General features: G+C 43.9%; 1 long non-coding RNA gene across 1 annotated transcript; it reads left to right on the top strand.

Moving 5' to 3' along the window:
* The first annotated feature begins 1,228 nt into the window (after window positions 1-1,228).
* Window positions 1,229-3,358, top strand: LOC135370514 (uncharacterized). The gene is made up of 5 exons (XR_010415365.1): window positions 1,229-1,457; window positions 1,537-1,600; window positions 1,677-2,141; window positions 3,032-3,119; window positions 3,228-3,358. It is a non-coding gene; the product is annotated as an uncharacterized LOC135370514 (long non-coding RNA).
* The last annotated feature ends 14,667 nt before the right edge of the window (window positions 3,359-18,025 follow it).

Here is an 18,025-nt window from a genome sequence, read left to right on the forward strand (position 1 = left end):
GAACTTCCCTTGGCGCGCTCAAGCCGGCGACCGTGTCGGCGGTGCCGGAGCAACTACAGCAACTCGCCGCAAAGTTTCGAAATGTGTTGGGTGCAGCAGGGACGCAAGCAAAGCATCTACGCCGGTACCGCTTTGGATGGTTTTTAGTGTCCTTCCCTAACATGTTGTCGATACCAACTCTGAAAAACTCGGTGCCTCATGGATACTTCTGCAAGTCAATTGAGTGGTAGATAGGTGGAAGGCAGGTCTGCTTCGCTTGCTTGGTGCGACAACGATTCAAGAAGGACGAATACTGTGTTTTTCCGCTACTCACTCGATGACAGGCAAGTCAGTTCCTATTCTATTTTGCCGCTTAGCATAACATAGCGCCGCACCTGTGGCATCTACGCAGCATTTTGGCAGGTAGAATTTTTGGTTTTCACGCTTCTGATCCCTATCTTTCTTGTTCAGGTATAAGCACTCAACTCATATCTGCTTCAGAATGGCATCTGCATGGATACAGTAGAATGGATATGACACTCAGAGTGGTTGGATCATCATCTTTCGGCATAGCAGCTTCACAATTTCCTTTGTGACGGATCAACCAGGCGCCTACACAAGCAGCAATATGGACATGTTCTCTGTCACGCCGGACCTCTGAATGTGTGTGCCTGTGCAGCCAATATACTGTTGTTCTACTGTGAAATCTTCCACGTGAGACATCAGCTATCAGTGAATGCAAAGTTGCTTCGGCATTTCATTCGAACTTCAGAAACAATGTTCATATCATGTTCGTGTTGTGCACAGCTACAGCAGACTTCATATTTGTGCTTTGGAAATACCAATCCCGGAAAATAAAGCACTTTGTGTGTAACAGAAACAGCCAACGCTTCCACATTTTGTTATTTATTTCACTCGACGCGAACGGAGATCCACAACCACCCAGAACTGCCCCGAACCGCCAAAGCGGGGGAGAGGGAGAGGACCGATGGGAAAGGGGAAGCCTCGCCGGCGTCACAGGTCACCCAGGGAGACAAAAAAAAGCAAAGCAAAAAGCTACTCAACCGACGTCCAACGATTGGCCCAACGCTTGAGGTCACGTGAGTTTTCCCCAACAATAGAAATATACTACACGTTCATTCCCCTGATGCCACCAGCCAGCGCTGCCTGTCGCGCATGCGCTGTTCTTGTTGGGTTCGCTTTGGCTGCTGTAACGGTCGTTTCTCGTCGCCGCGTGTAGTTGGCGTAATTGCGAGCGTTCCAGCAAGTCTAAAGCGTTTAAGAGGCTTTGTATTGTTGTTCTCACCTGATGCTGTCGTTCTTGCAACCCGTCTGATATTGCAACTGTCTGTAAGTGGAAGCGTTTCTTCTAACCGCGAGCAGACCAGTCGGTCTCGTTTGACATGTCAAAGAGTGAAGACGCTGCCTTGCATGTGAAGCCAAATCGTTCTTCGCCTTCAGGATTCTTGCCGTTTCAGGTGTGTAATTAATATAACTGTGAAGTAATATGTTCGACTGCGCCATGCATTCTCATTGTCCGTTTTACTCTATTTGCAGGGATCTGCACAACGACAGGGAGATAGAACGCCAAGTGAAGTCTACTGTATGCTTTGTGCAGACGGTATGTCATATGTCTCTACACTGCTCTACATATAGGTGTCCTGCCATCGTATTTTCTGGAACGACATTTCATGCAGGTTCAGCGTGTATGACGCAGCGGCCTCCAGCAAGAGAAACTCAAGCACCGTGTTCAAATGCGGTGGGGACTCTTGCTCGACATAATAACGCTTAGAAGTGCTTTTTCGGAAGAAGGACAAGTTGGACCGGAAATGAGGACCTAGGTGTGCTCTTTTGCGTTGTTGTTCACCGTTCGATCATTACCAATTTTTGTGCCCCCGTGAGTTCAACGCTCAGGTATGTTGATGATAAATGGATATGCGTTAAAAGGTACGTACTCCGGAGTGGTGAATTGTTGTGGTGAAGTGATTTGTTGCTGCTATCTCCTGTTTCGTGAGGGTTCTTGTCGGTACTCATATACCGCAGGCATGAGGGGCTTTCTTTGCAGAACATTTCAGTGAACCAAGACTGCAGCATTTTCAAGATTGCCATAACCAGCATCAATGCAGCTCTCATGTCAACATCAGCATCAAGACAGCTCTGATGTGAGCATCAGCCAGGGCAGCTCTGATGTTAACATCATCATCAGAGCAGCTGTGATGTTAACATCAGATCTGATGTGATTTGGGCCACTGTCTTGATGCTAACATCAGCTGGTGTTAACATCAGCATCAGAGCAGCTCTGTGTTAGCATCAAGACAGTGTCCCAAATCACATCAGACCTGATGTCGCTTTTTTTTTCAATAGGGATGCTTCTCCTTGACCATGTTTTTTTTTTTTTTGCTTATTGACGTTTTTGTGAAGGAACGCTGGATATGTGCACACCATTGACTGTCAGCTCTAGTCCCGGTCAGCTGTCATTTTTTACAGTTCTCGTTGTAGTAATTGCTAGTCATTTGCACCAAAGGCGCTGGATGTGAACTATTTTCTCTTTCCTGGACTTGCATTTCTCCCAGTCGTTGGCTTTGTCATTTTTTCATAATTTAAATTTTCTCTTGGTAACTCGTAATCCCTACACTGTGCATTTTACCATTTTTGATAAAGCTCATTCCACATACCGTGCACAGACTATTTTGTGCTGACGTGCAGCAATTGTTCCGTTACGTCTAATGTTACATGCCGTTCATTTTTGTGTCTGGGGTACTGAAGCGTGAGCAGATAGGCAGACTGCCTATTACTGCATAACTTCGTTTTCTTTGAGACACCACCACTTGTGCAGGCGGACCGCCTCTTGCTGTATGCTTTTTCTGTCTTTTGAGACACCGTTGACGTGCTAATGGTTACGCAGGCAGGCTGCATTTCTCCCCATGCAGCAATTTTACCGTTACGTCTAATATTAATGCTACAAGCCGTTCATTTCTTTCTGGGCCACTACCGAAGTGCAAGTGGTTAGGCAGACTGCCTACTACTGTATACCTTTTTTGTTTCCTTTCAGAGACCACCTCTTACTGGGTACGTTTCCCCCCCCCCTTTTGAGACACCATTGAAGGGCCAGTGGTTACGCAGGCAGGCTGGATATTACGGTAGACCATTTCCACCCTTTTCTTTTCAGGCTACATTGCCAATGACAGTAGTTATGCGGACATGCTGCATATTTCTGTATACCCCTCTTTTTTTGTTTTTCATTTCAGACACAATTGGCATACATTGGGTGATGCAGGCAGACTGCTTAGTGTGCACCACTCGTCGTTTAGTCTATTGAGGTGCTACAAGTGTTGTGTCAGTCTATTTCCTCTCCGAAAATAAAATGTTGGGCTCTACACACACTGTTTACACTCGAAATTATTGTAATTATTAAAAATAAGCATATTAATGCTAAAATATGCATGGGGGGGTAAATATGCATGGTGGGAGCCCCCTGCCAGCATTATCGGGGATCCGTCGGGGACCTGCTGGGACCGAATACTTGCTGCCGATGTCGGTCCTTAATCATCCCGGTGTTGCAAACTGGAGGAAGGACCGGTATCGGCTGGTGGCATGCCCCCGACTTTGTAGGATTCTTTCCCGATGCTGGACCGGCTTCGCCCCGGTCCTTTGTGCTGCTTGGGGAGTCTTTATGCAATTATGTGTCGTATTCAGCATGTATCTCTCAATTATTCATTAATTTAATTAAGTTAGAGGCGTAAACAACTGCGCGTATGAATACTAGGAAAACAACGCTTCAGCGGTTTGGCCGTTCGGCAAAATTGGGGACGAGGCTATTTGGGAAAATGGAGTAACGACGGAGCCGTATGGTGTTGCGGGACGTGTGCATAAAAAGGATAATCACTGCAAGCTCTAATAAGTTTCTTCTGCCGATTTCGTCAGGTATTTTTCAGACGTGTAGCGACTTTGTGTGCTAACGCGCGCGTGCAACTCATGAAGGAATTTATGTGTGAAATGACACTGATGCAGTCGTAGCTGTTTTGGACAGAAAATCGGGTAGCGAAAAATGTCCAGAATGAGCAACATATAAAACGTACCGCGAAGCTGCTGTGTCGACCATTTGTCACGGCAGTAATCACGTAAACATCATGTAAACGTCTCTTGCTTTCCTCGGCCTCAGCCTACGAAGACCGCTAATGTTATGTTTGATAAGAGCCGCGAAAAGTGGTTCAGCAAGGTAAAACTGTGCCACCGTCACATGAGGGATGTGTTTAATTAAATAACAGTGAAAGACAGCAAAAGACTGCTACTGGGTTTTCGGGTTTTCCTCCCGTCTATACTGAGCAATGTTGACCCAGAGCTTAGTTTCTGGATGTCACAAAACACTTCTAGCCAAGGTGGTGCACTGTGACTCATGGACTGCGACTCAATGGGGCATTTACAGGTCATTTTCATTACCACATGAGGCAAGCTGACTCTCTCAGATGCTGTCACTGCAGTGCTGTAGAAGACCCAGAGTATATTCTTTGTCATTGCCCACACTACGGAGCTTTCCAAACTGCCATTTTCAGATAAAATTGCTTGGCTTATGGCTAAATCGAGCCCACGAATGCCTGCTCTCAAAGCTCTTTTGCCAATTTTGGACTCCATGGGACATTATTTCCTTCCTCACACCACAAGCAGCTATTGGGTAGAGTATCGCCCCAGGCAATGAAACTCCCTGTCCATCTCAAAATAAAGTTGATGAACAGCATCTGCAACTTCTGCGAGGTGGCTTAAACCACTCTTATAACTGGATCTACAGGACTTGACTCCCCTCTTCGTATACACTTCAACTACATGTTATGTGTAACCTAGGAATGCTGGTATGTGGGTGGAGTGGCTAGTTTGCCACAGTACCACCAATAGGAACAGAAATGGCTGAAAATCTGCTACAGAATCTGGGCCAAGACGATGAGCACTTGGAATCATCACAGTTTTTAGTACCATGCAGAGGAAGATAGAGTAGAGCACCCTCAAATTCTGTACTACTTTTTCTGAATTACTTGTAATTGTGTTGCAGCTACACAGGCAACAGTTAAAATGCTACTCACAATTGCCAAAACTTCATGCTAGCACTCAATTCTTTTTACAAACTTTGTTTTATGATGTGATGAATGTTTCAGTGACTTCCACAGGCCCGGTTTCACCAACTCTGGTTAACTGAACCAATATCAAGGTTTGCCAATTCTTGAACTTAACAGGCACTTTTTTTCCATCGGTGGTGTGGTGAATTATTTCAGTAATAATAACTCCTTTAGTGAAGCAGATAGTTTAATGACCGTTCGTCTTAGTTCAGATGCTGAGATGGTTGGTGAAACTGGGTCATAATGTAGCCTTTGCTGGTGCTGTGCAATGGTTTTTCAAGGAATTCAAACTACAAAAAAGGTTAATAATAAAAAAAAATATTGGCATACCTATCTACATGCATGTCCCGGACAGCACATAAGAAACTCAACAGAATATAAATGTCATAATGACATTGGTAGACAGACTGATACCGAAACAAATCGGAAGGGGAAGGCTGGGTTCCACGAATGGGCACTTGTTCACTGAAAGAAAAGTAGGACCGAAAGTCGCGTGCTCTCTCAGAGACCACCGTAATCCCCTCAAGACCGTGCCTTTTAGACGCGAACTCGTCCCCCCTACCCTGTTGGAAATGGTCTGGAATCCCAAGTGGTTTATGAAACCTTTTCCACTTTAAACCACTTACGTGCAGAGTGGTTAAAAGTGGTTTCAAGTGGAAAAGGTTTCATAAACCACTTGTGATTTCAGACCTTTTCCACCTGGGTAGCGTTGCTCAACTGCATCAAATTGGTGGCTCTGTTTGTTTTTATGATGAACAGTATGATGTCATTTGTACCATTTCCAAGGCACAAGGTACTTTGTACGAGGGTTTTCTATGCCAGCAGTGTACTGTCTGCGAAAGATACTTTTCGTGTCCACTTCAAGAAGACAATTTTTTTAAGAGGCTTAGAGGATGCGTAACTACTGTGTGATTTCCACTAAATATCAGAAGAGGGGTGCACACCTAAATACCTGAAACCCTCAACTCAATTAATTGTAGGATCAAAATTACATGGGAATATAGTGAGGTTTGTCTTGTTCACAAAAGATATCATTGCACAATCTGCAAAGTTCATCGGTAGTTGCCATGGCCTACATCAATCATAAACATTGCAAACCACTCATTGAGCATAGTCGGTCCGCGGTACGCAAAGTGAAAAGCGTTCTATGTTGTTCCAGCCTCAGCACATCAGTTCTTTCGTGAAAAGCGTCATTGCCCATTGTGAACATGGCCATGCAACAGTGCTTGCGGCTTGGCACTTCTCACTAGTTTCTTTCATCACTTTGTTATGAGATGACTAATGCTTTACCAATTCAACACGAACATACTTTGTAAGAACTACTTGGAACTTTGGAACAACTTTGCAAAGCATATGTACTCGTATGCACTCTCTTTAATCGTTTCAGGAGTATTTCTCCCGTAACATATCTCAACAGATGCAGCATGTCATGCAGGTAACACAATTTTCGCACAGTATTTGCTTGATATGTCCAACAAGCAGAGATATCAAATCTTTGTGCCAAAATGGTGTACCACGTGTCCGTGTAAAGACGAGTCGCTTAGATGGAATAGGTTTAACACCTTGATGTTGAATGCAAGAAGTTAGTGTTTGACATGGGTTAAATAGAGCAGTATATCATACACAACAGAAGAATGCAAACACTTCAGTGCTGTACATTTACCTGTTATTCCAATGTTTACTCTCCCTTCTATTGGAATTATGTATTTCAGAATTTTAATTTGGCAATCCTTTCACATGTCTTGTGATAGACAGGTTAGCAATGTAAGCCGTGTTTATGTGCCTCTCACAACCTGCATCTTTATGCAAAAATACTCCAAAAGCCGGGAGACGACATAACTGGAAAAAACGTAGAGAACTTCGACTTAACATAACAAAATAACAAGGTTTACACAGACGTTTCGTCCTTCATGCGACGGACATCATCAGGGCCAAGCTGAATGAGAGATTGCACAACCGGTCGCTATTTAAAGGGTCTCTGACCAGAACCTGGTCAATGTCTTTGTTTGTATGGATAACGAACCTATATGGTGCCTCCAGGTTACAACTGAGACGTTTCGTTTCTGCGGGGCCGCAAACTATTCCAAACAAGGAGCCGAAAAGCGGTTTCGATTTCTGCCCTCAACTCGTGCGATCAGCGCAAAACTCTAGCTATTATGCAGCGGTTTTCCCATGTGTATGACGTCAAACGCCCGCGACGTTTATTGGTGGAAAGTCCACACCGGAAGTTCGGGTGATTTCCGCAACTTCCGTATTGCTGGATGCTTTTTCAATATGGACGCGGAAGCACAGCGGAGTCGAGAAGTCAGCTTTTCAGCTACCTTTCAGCAGCTGAGAGGCACCTGCTACGTGCAGCAGAGTTTGGAGGCCTTGCTTTTGAAATGTTGAGCCGCGAGTCGACTTCAGCATGAAGAGGAAGTTCCAACGACAGACTGTTAGATGAGCTTTCAGCATCCATCACGATGAAGCACATGAACAGTTTGTGTAAATTTCATGTTTGACGGCGCCGTGTAAAGGGGCCGGAGTGGTTCATTGCATAATAATGCCGAAAGAAGTCGAGTGCTTATGTTGCAAGGAGCTGCTCCTAAAGTAGCATATATTTAGAACTTCGAGGGCAGCACGAACCTAGCGCTCATATTCACAAGTAAGAAGCGTACGTGTCTTGTGCACAATCATGCTGGTTGGTTTCAATACAAAATAGTTTTTCTGAACTTTCCGTTATTGTTCGTCACTTATTCAGAAAGACTGCAGCTGAATTAATACTCGGCGTCCTAGCTTTAGCTTTGTTCAAAGCTTGCGTGTCTCATACAGGAAATAGATACGTACACTACATACCAACAGTTCGTGAGATGGATGTTGCACAGACTTGAAAAAAACAAGAGAATTGTTATACCAGTCTGCGCGGTGAACAGGATACGCAAAGCCTTTCCCATAGTAACTACTACATGCTTTAAATACCCAAGATACTAGGTGGAAGTACCCCCTACAGGGGGTGCCCTTGCAATTTCAGCTGTAGACACATGTCGGTAATGATGCAACTATAATAATGACCCCCCCCCCCCGAACTTTTTTCAACACTCCTCCATCCTTGGGATTCTGGATAAACCACTGAGCTGACCCCTGACACAAAGCACCATCTCATCAGCCTGCTCCGCCTAGTAAGAATTACATTGGGCTCTCAATTCCACCACACCACAAATCCAACCCTGTTCTGACGCATCCTTTTGTCCACCCATTCAGTCAATATGTCATAAGTGTTGTTCGAACTCTTACTGTCTGATAGCACCCAAATAGTATCGTTTAAGCACCTCAAGTATTTTAATGATCATTATGTGGAAGTAAATCACACTGTTATGCAGGTTACCCTGTGTGTGACCTCGGTTCCTGCTCTCAGTCCTCCAGAAGTGCTCACTACACAAGTTGACTATCGAAAACCTCAATCTTCCATGCATGATGTAAAACCCCAGTTCGCTCGCTTCCTAGCCATTTTTTTATTCTCAATTTTCCTTTTGTGTGCAAAGTGCACACCCAGTTCGAGTAGGATGTAGACCTTGATGAACCAAGCTTTGTATCTTGGGCTGCTCGAATACACAAATAGGCATGTTTTAGTCGAAGATGATGTAACATGAAATGTGGTTCATATAGTTTATTGTGGCACTCAGATAATATCTTCATAATATGTCTGCAGAGATTGCTCCAAAATAGCATATGTGATGCAGCGTTATACATTATTGGGCTTCTGGGAAAAATCATGATTCACCTGATACAGACGGCAGCCTTTGTAACGGCGTCTGACACATTTTTAGCAGCCACTGTTTTAAAATATGCATTAAAAATGCTCCAACTATGAAGGTATCACAAAGTTCTTCATTTCATTTGTTTACTTAAAGACCCTTGTGAAGGGACTTACATAAATGCGGGAGGCTTTTATCCAAAAAAGACAAATACCAAAATGATGCAAACAAAATTCGTTCACTCACCACAAAGAAATTCATTCGATCTGAAAACGATCATAGCACTTGGAAATAAATGACGATACATTTTGTTCTGATGCTATGTGGGCAGGAACGTCATTCCAGTTTGACACCATCAGCTGGTGCGGAGAGTAGAGGAATTTTTTTGTTTGTGTAGGTGGAGCAAGTACTTTGTGCGAGTCATCAAGTCTTGGAAGTAACTTGTGAGGATATTGACAGTAAGTGGGGTGGGGAGGAGTGTGACTGTGATATAACTTATGAAAGAATGCCAGGCCTGATACCTTTCATCTGGTAATCAAAGGAGTAAGAAAGAGTTTGGCCTTAATGGCTGAGACGCTGGAAAAAGGATGATAATCACGAGCAACAAACCGTGCGGTTCTGTACAAATTCTACTTTGTCGATTAAGAGATGTTGGGATGGGTTCCAGATTGCAGAGGCATATTCCACTTCTTTTGAACATGGCAGTTGATGTTCTGAGACTGGAACACATAGAAAAGGCAAATACATACAAAGCATCAAGTGCCTAAGAAATGAATGATGAAAGAAGGCAGTCACTGGAAAGGTTAGCCAGTAGTAGGACTTGAACCCACATCTTCTGTATTACCGATACAGGGCCCTTACCAATTGAGCTAAGCTAACATGCCTCTCCAGTGAGTTCCAAGGGTGCAGATGTACCCTAGGAATAGGTTTATGGGCAGGAGAACATTAGTCACTGTTATTATACAGGCACAGCTCTCTGTACAGTATGATCACCGCAGAGCACATTTACAGGAACTCACAGGCACAAAACTTGCATAATAAATATGTAATAACCTCAAACAGCTATTATATATAATAACTGGGACATGGAACTCCAACAGCAGATGGTCTGGCAGTACAACACAGGTAATCTTGCCATCACTATATTTTTCCCAAAATGCTGAAAATAAATCGATAGAATTACTGCAGTGAACTGCTCAATTTTTCACCTCAGATATATTTTTAGCACTCTGTCTTTCATGTTTCAAAATATACATGCATCGAACCTGCAGGAGCTTGTGTGTGTAAGTAGAGTCACACATCTCATGTGCAACAGGCAGATCTAAGTTGTATTTAGATATGTCAGTTCCTTACGCGTGCTCACCACCTGTAGATTCCTTTAAAGGGAACAAAAAACTTTTGATTAGTAACAACTTCACGCTATATACCACATTTATAAAAGAAATTGGTCCCGTACCTGACGGACAACTGTCATGACCATTGCCAGATGTCTTCCTCTCCTGTTCCTTCCACTTCCATGAAGTCATCACCCTAACATTGTTAAAAAAGCCATATAAATGCGATAACTGAGATATTACTACTACGAGCATACAGCAAATCACAAACACATAAATAAAATACACAACTGCACTGAGCTGTCCACATTTTCACACACACACAAAAAAAAAAATACATAACAGAGTGGACTGTCTCTAATAACACTTCAACAAGTTTGTGTAACTCTGTTTTGAATCTGCACACAGGAAGGCCATTTCCAATCAGCTGAAAAAAATTGTTCGGAAGAGGAACAGTTTCTGCTGATTTCTGTAGTTGGTCCGTAGCAGTGGAACCTTGTAAGGTGGTACAGTGATAGATTTCATACCGTAATGGCAAGTGTTTGGGATGGCGCTAAAAGATCCTGAATTTGCAAGGCAATTTTGTGTAAATGTCTGATTTCCAAGTGAACGCTTTGTCTACTGTATTTTGCATGTCTTGAAGGAGCTGAGGGGCTGGATGGATGGATTGTAGTGGCACCCCTGCTGGGCCTCTTTGCAACGAGGGTCCAGCACATTGCACCTGTAGACAACCTGTAGACATGGTTGTCGTATACCAGGCATTCTTTCTTTTTTTGTGCACTGCAATTTTATTGTAGTTGCCCTCTGTGGTGTTTCCCCAGATTAGACAACAATAGTACAGCTTGGGGTAAACTAAGGATTTCAACTGCATTGGTTTAGAATCCAGAACCCTTCTTTACTATGTGCAGTATGTTGCATATTATAAGGAAAACAAATAGAAGAAAACTTGTACCTGATCCCTGCCTTGTATTTCCAACATTTGGTTCCACATCTTGTCCAAGGAAGTCATGAACTACATTGGTGCACACTGCTGTGACAATTATAATGTTACATCTAGATGCTGAATACACAGCTTCATTTTACGTACTGTGAATGTTGCTTACTGCATTGGCATGGCTGCATTCAAAAACACTCAGAATTGTACAGTAATCTTTTGATTTAGTGCGTAAACTTCAATTTGCTTTAATCCGTATTTTTCTTTGTTGCGTAAATGGTCTCCTAACATCTGCATGCCACAACGTAATTCTCACAAGGAGAGTAATCACTGTATAAATTATACAGAAGACACTAACCTCGTCACGTCCAGATGCAACAGTCTTGGAAGACAGATTCAAGGAAAGCACTGCGGACTGCTGTAGGCGGAGGTTCTTTGTACTCAAACTGAGGGGTCCGTCTCATAGTCTGCATTCTTCAAATACGATTGGCAAAATCCGCCGCGGTATTATCCTGCCGCTGCGGTTGAACGCGCAGTATCGTACGGAACTGAATGCACGCCGAGAAATCTCGCTTTGACGACACAACCGAGGCACGTCAAATGAAGTAAGGGCTGTACCTCGATAAATTGGTCGTTGTTCCAAAAGATATAAATAAAGAAAAACTTGGAAATACACACACTACGCTAACGCAGTGAAATAGCGCGCTGGATCCCGAAAGTCGTCGTAGCTCGTAGCCTCGTAGCTCCTCTTTCCACGGAAGTCGCTAATTGGATTATCGCAGTTATAAAACAGGTCGTAGATTTCGAAGTATATATATACTTTTTATTTCCAGACATTGTGACAACAGTATATCGGCGTAAAAATGTTGGTTCTTGCTGAAAGTTGTTGTTGTAGTGCTCGATCACGTGACGGCATTCTGCGCGCTGATTGCATGGGCGATTGACGTCATCCCAGTGGGATGACCAGATGAGTTTTCTATATATGCGTACGTTTTCTTGGTTTGACGCTAGGTGTGCCAGCGTCGGCGTGAACCGCGATGTTCAAAATTCGAGTTTACGAAAACTACGAGGTGTTGAGGCATGCATTTTCGTATGTGAAGTTGTTCTTGTGTATTCTATCGGTAGCCACTGCGGAAAAGGCTCTCCAGCTTCTGGTCAGAGACCCTTTAAGGAGATGGGAGTACTGTTCGGGGAGGGACCACGGTTTTTGTTACAAACCGAGGGGTCACCGCGTATGCGCCAAGACTCTAGAAGCTTCCTGTATCCCCATCTTTGTTCTCTCTTGTTATGTTAAGTTGGAGTTCTCTACTTCTTTGTCGGCATTTTTATGTCTGAGGCTGTTTTTATGACAAGAGGGAGAGGGTGCAGCATGGCACATGTTCACAAAAATGCAGAACCAGAGAGACACACACAAAAAAATTTACAGCATAACACAGTCCCAATCATTCTGTCGTGTCCTTTTTGCTGTGTCGCCTGTTCTACATTTGTTTTTGTTTTTGTTTTTTCGTGTGGAGTTTCTGGATTTTAAGCCCAAGAGCAGTTGCTGTAGAGGATGCTAAGAACATGTGAAGCATACATTTTATCATTCTCACATTATGCTCTAAGCAGTGTGAAATACAACTGAAAAGGAATTTAATGAGAGACAACTGGTCACCAAGTTTAGTGTGGGAACATTGCAAAGGAAAATAATTCTAAACCATAATGGATTCCTATCCTATTTAATGGTGCAGGATCAGATGAAAGTTATCCAAATAATATTAAAGAAGTAACCGTGCAAATTATCAGTCAAACAGTGAAGCTGGCTGCAGTACACTACAATGTGTCACATGTAACAATATCAGTGTTTCCAAAACGGACACATAAACGTTAGGGAGGCCGCAATAGTCAAAGCGGGGGTTACACCACTTGGCCAAAAAAAAAGCAGATGACGTGAACGCAATATGCGAGAAAACCAAGGAAACTATCTCGCTACTACTGCAATATATTGAAGTTGTTTGAAAAAAAAATAGAAGTTCAGTTCAGCGCTCAAACACTCGGGAACCGAGCTAACGTGCTTTCCGTCAGGTCCGTCGCATTATTTCTCACTGTGTTATGACGGACCCCCTAACCTACAGCATACGTCACTTGCGCACAGTAGTATAACATTTATACTATTGCATATGTGTCAGGGCGCACACAGTCACAGAACAGGACAGATATCGGCTGTCGCACACATAGCCATCCCGAAAACTATGCCCATCTTCGTTGATGCACCCACGAATTCACAGGAAGACCGCCGAGGCTTTCCCACTCAGATTAAGTACCTGTACCTTGAACTGTAAACAGTTTGGTGTACACTCCAGAAAAAAAGAAGCTAGCTGATTGCCGATTTCATGGCTGCGGTCATGGGCGCATAAATCAGTTTCCTTCTGGCATTCGTTGTGGTAGCTTGCGTTCTTTTGGCTCCCACGTACTCATATAGCCAAAGAACAACATAGGTTTATTAAGTCCCCAATCCCAGCCAAACCGTCAGTCAGGGTCGACACTTCCAGTCCTATGGTCTCGTGCCAGAACCCCCGTTCTGGCCAATGTGCTTTTCTCGAAGCTTCTGTCCACGTCGCCGCTCACAATTGACCAGCCACTGGTAGCCACTTCAGCCTCTTCATTTCATGTGTCCACACTGCTTAGTCATCCTTTGTAGCACCCTTTACACCCCCCACCCCCCAAAAGATGCAACGTCTCTACCTTCTTTCTGGGACTGTGGGATCTCTAAATCATTCAGATTCTTTTATATTTACAATTTGAACTCTCAGCCTTGATCTTCCAACGCAGACTCATATGCCCATGCACGACGTCGGCAAGAAACAAGAAAATATTCAATAGACATCGAACAATTAACAGAAAATGAGACAGATCAAGCTAGCGGAGTCCCGTTCTGATACGTCGATCTCTAACATTTGGGCTATTTGTGATGACATCTGGTTATATGTAAATAATTGCTTGTGGCGATTTATGGCCGAATGCTCGTGTTTCTGCATGGTCCCAACGCTTAGGGGCCGCGCAGCGCTCAGCTATTCCCAGCCCTTTGTCAGCATTGAACATCGTCAAGTCTGATGTCAGATGCAGCAGGCACACTCTAATCAGCCGTCAGACATCAGCAGCCTCAGACGAGTCTCCTGAGCATTTGCCGTCGTCTGTCATGTCTTTGCCCATGCCACCACAGGAGAAATTTACTGTGCAACCCTCTGCGTCGTCTGACACTGAAGAACACTGCTGCCAGTTTGGTAGGTATGTCTCGATTGTGCAATAGGGTCTTGTATGAGAGGTGCGGGCACGGAAAATAATTTAATAACCAGGATTTTGGTACTGAAGCAACAGTTAGTGCCTAGGATTTACAAAAGTGAAAGTATACCATTGGACAGCTAATAGAATTTATTACAGCCTGGTACTAGGATGGGGAAATAACTGTCTAGTTAAATGTATCTTTTCTGTTACTTCTAATTCATATTCAGCATTGGTTTACATCAAAAAAAATTCTAAAACAGCATATTTCCATTTTGTTATCACGTAGTTGGCAACCACGTTAATCACAATTATGCGTTCAGAGGATGATCGAGAACTGAACATTTCAACAGAGGTAAATCAACCACAGAAAGAGCACCACATCGAGGCAGCTCCCCAAAAAGCTAGTGGTGAGTGTAAATTGTTCTAAGCAGTAGCTACCGGAGGTATCCCCATCACAGAATATCATCCATTCTATTTTCTATTAAAACTTACGTCATAGTTGTAGTGCATCAGCAGGCTCCGAAGCATTAAATTCATGTGTTTAGGGGCACTCATAGAGTTGCATTTTGAGATCAGTCTATTTAAGCAGTAAGCATCTGATTGATGAGAGCCGCAAACTGTGTGGTATGGTGTCTTTGAAACATTTGTGAGAATACAAAGGGTTGTCTTGCCAAATAACTGTTTTACTTTTAGTTGTTGAGTACAACATCATGGGGCACCTGGCGAGTGTCAAAGAAAAGAACAGAGAAATTCTCGAGACCATGGAGGACATTTTCCACAGGCTGGGTCAGCTAAAGGGTGGGCACAAAAACAAACCAAATGGCGATCAATTTAGTGTGCACGACCTCAACCTCCCTCTGAAAACACGAGAAGATGTTGCTGAAGTTGATCACCTTCTAGAAGGAAAAACTAAACGTGAAACATGATCTTTTTCCAGGAGGTTTTCGTAAGTGAGACAGGCATATTCATCTCTTGCTTTTCTAGATCTGCACATACTGGTCTGTAATGCCTAATTGGCCAAGTAAATTGAAGAAGTGCATTTTGCTGTGTGTGACATAGATATTATTTGTGTAACTGCTGATACTTATTTCACAAAAAAGACTTGGCAGGCTTTGGTCGTCCCACCTTGGATACAGTAAAAAGAGCTGTACTGTCGATAATCATAAGCCTTGCACTCGAGCTACAATACCGGGTGTCCCACCGAAATCCCCCGACTGGATAATTCGTGAACAGGTGGTGCTATCGAAGAAATTTCTTTTTGGTAAAGATTCTTGGGACATCGTCCATACACTGAATAGTGAGCGGCTCATTTGCATACGGTCACTAATTAAATAAGCATCCTAACTTTTATATTTTACTTCGCAGGCTTACGGAACCTCTGTTTTACGCATCGGGGCCCTCAGCGAAAAATATTCCAAGAAAAAAACTACGTCGACAGTTAGTGATTTTTCCGAGTAATTAATCGGTTTCGGTTTACATGTTTCTTGCGCGGAGCAGTGCACCATCCTTCACACAGTGCACAAACCTTCGCAAGAGATGCCGTGGATGAATCCATAAACGACGACAACGACAGTGTGACGAGCCCACGAGCCTGCCACTGGAGCCCGCTCGCACTGGAACAATACAGTCACAACATCAACAGCGTTAGTTACGCATTTACATTCAATAAATCGTTAACGTCAAAATAGAAAAATGCGCTCCTTCGATCAGCTATTCGGCTGTCAATTTTGTATTCATCCGCCTGGTTCACGCACTGGGGCGATGGAAGATCAGGAACAGCCGCAAGAGACGCTTTGATATTCGTTCTCAAAGCGTCTGGTAAACAGCGGTGGCGGTTCTGTCGCTCTGTAGGTGAGGTACCATGCTCTTATCATGGATGTCCAAGCAGCACACAATATTGGGCCCATTTGGCTGGTCCTTGGCGATACTGGTCCAATATGGGACCCGTTTCGCCAAGATTTGGGGCTTGGGGGACCGGTTTCGCCAAGATGGGGCCCAAATGGGCAATATGGGCCCCATATTGTCCAGTCTGAGCCAATATTGAGAAAATCCTGGCAATATGGGCCCCATATTGCCCACTTTCAGCCAATATTGGGAAAATCCTGGCGATATGGCCCCATATTGCCCGCGTACACCCCATATTGACTGAAAATACAGAAAATGGTACGTACCCGTGTTGTACAAATGGCCAATATGCACGGCAGGATTGAACGTTGAAGCGTGTGAAAATACCCAATTCAGGACATCGTTACATCCAACAACTTCCCGCAGATGATACACATTGTTCGAAACAGTCAACGTACTTGGCAATCCCAATGTAACGTTCTCTAGAATTCGACAACTCAACATTCCATGTTCTGGGAATAGCCGCCATCTTCCTTCGTGGAGTGCAGCTGTAGCTTCCACAGTTTCGCCACGAAAACCACCACCTCCATGACCACGTGATCATCCGTAACGAATCACGACAAAGTAGCCGGAAAACGACGCCAAAAAGCGCGCGCTGGCTGATCGAACTGCGCATGTGCACCGCGTGCCCTCTCCACACCCTCTCACTAAAATTCTCTCTCCCTCCCCCCCTGTTCCGAGCGCTTCGCCAGGCATCTGCTAATATTATCGAGAAGCAGAAAATCAAGATCCAGAAGACGAAGGAACTCACATGTACTAATTTATTAACACGGTAAACATATAAACAAGAAGCAACATTTGAATGCAAGTAAATCTACACGATCATTACAGAATCCTGCAGAATAAATAAAGAATAAATAGTGCCGAGCAACATAAAGCGTGACTATCATATTACACAATCCTTAAGGGAACCTATTAGATTGGGACAAAGTATATATTATTACACACATACATAGCACGTGATGAGTCGCAGAAGCCATCCGCTTCATCCCAGCACAACCGCAGAATTTTCAGGTGACAGGGGCCACATGCTTGCGGATCGCAAGGCAACGAACAGCTGTCGGCGTCTGAATGAAAGAAAAAAGAAAAGGAACCTGTTAATGATATGGTAAACCCGAGCACAGGCAACGTTAATTGGCTGAATACGCTCTGTAAGACATGCTATCGTTACGCGCCTAATGACAACATTCGAGGAGACCGGCGTACGCGATGCACGCTGTTTTCCTTTACAAAAATCAAAGAAAAGCATTGTCAATAGTGAATATTATGCAGTAAATTGCTTTATTATTACACAGGCTCCCCGGTGGTGTTATCACAGAAGTATTGGCAGTATTGGCGCAAAATGGGCTTGCCAATATGGGCAGCCCATATTGGTTCAATATGGAGCCTGGTTGCACTCCCCATGTTGGTCCAATATTGCCAGCCTACATTGCGCCAATATTGGCAACCTTGGCAACCCATATGGGTCCAATGCAATATTGGCGTGCTGCATGGCTGATGACGAATGCGCCGCGAGCACTGTGAACTAGTGGGGTACACTCTTAAAAACTCACCACACCGCATAGCACGCTCCTAGCCAACCATCATCCCGAATGACAACGTTCTCGCCCGATTTGTTGAAAACGGGAGGCGGAGCTTTTTCTTTCTTTTTTTTTTCTCCTTATGTACAGGATAATTGGTACAAAGAGGCGTACATCTCCCATTTTTACCAAATCAAGGGAGAGAAGACTGTCATTCGGCATGATGCTGCGCTAGGAGCGCTGTACC

Source organism: Ornithodoros turicata, chromosome 1 (assembly GCF_037126465.1).
Source record: "Ornithodoros turicata isolate Travis chromosome 1, ASM3712646v1, whole genome shotgun sequence".
Taxonomy (NCBI): domain Eukaryota; kingdom Metazoa; phylum Arthropoda; class Arachnida; order Ixodida; family Argasidae; genus Ornithodoros; species Ornithodoros turicata.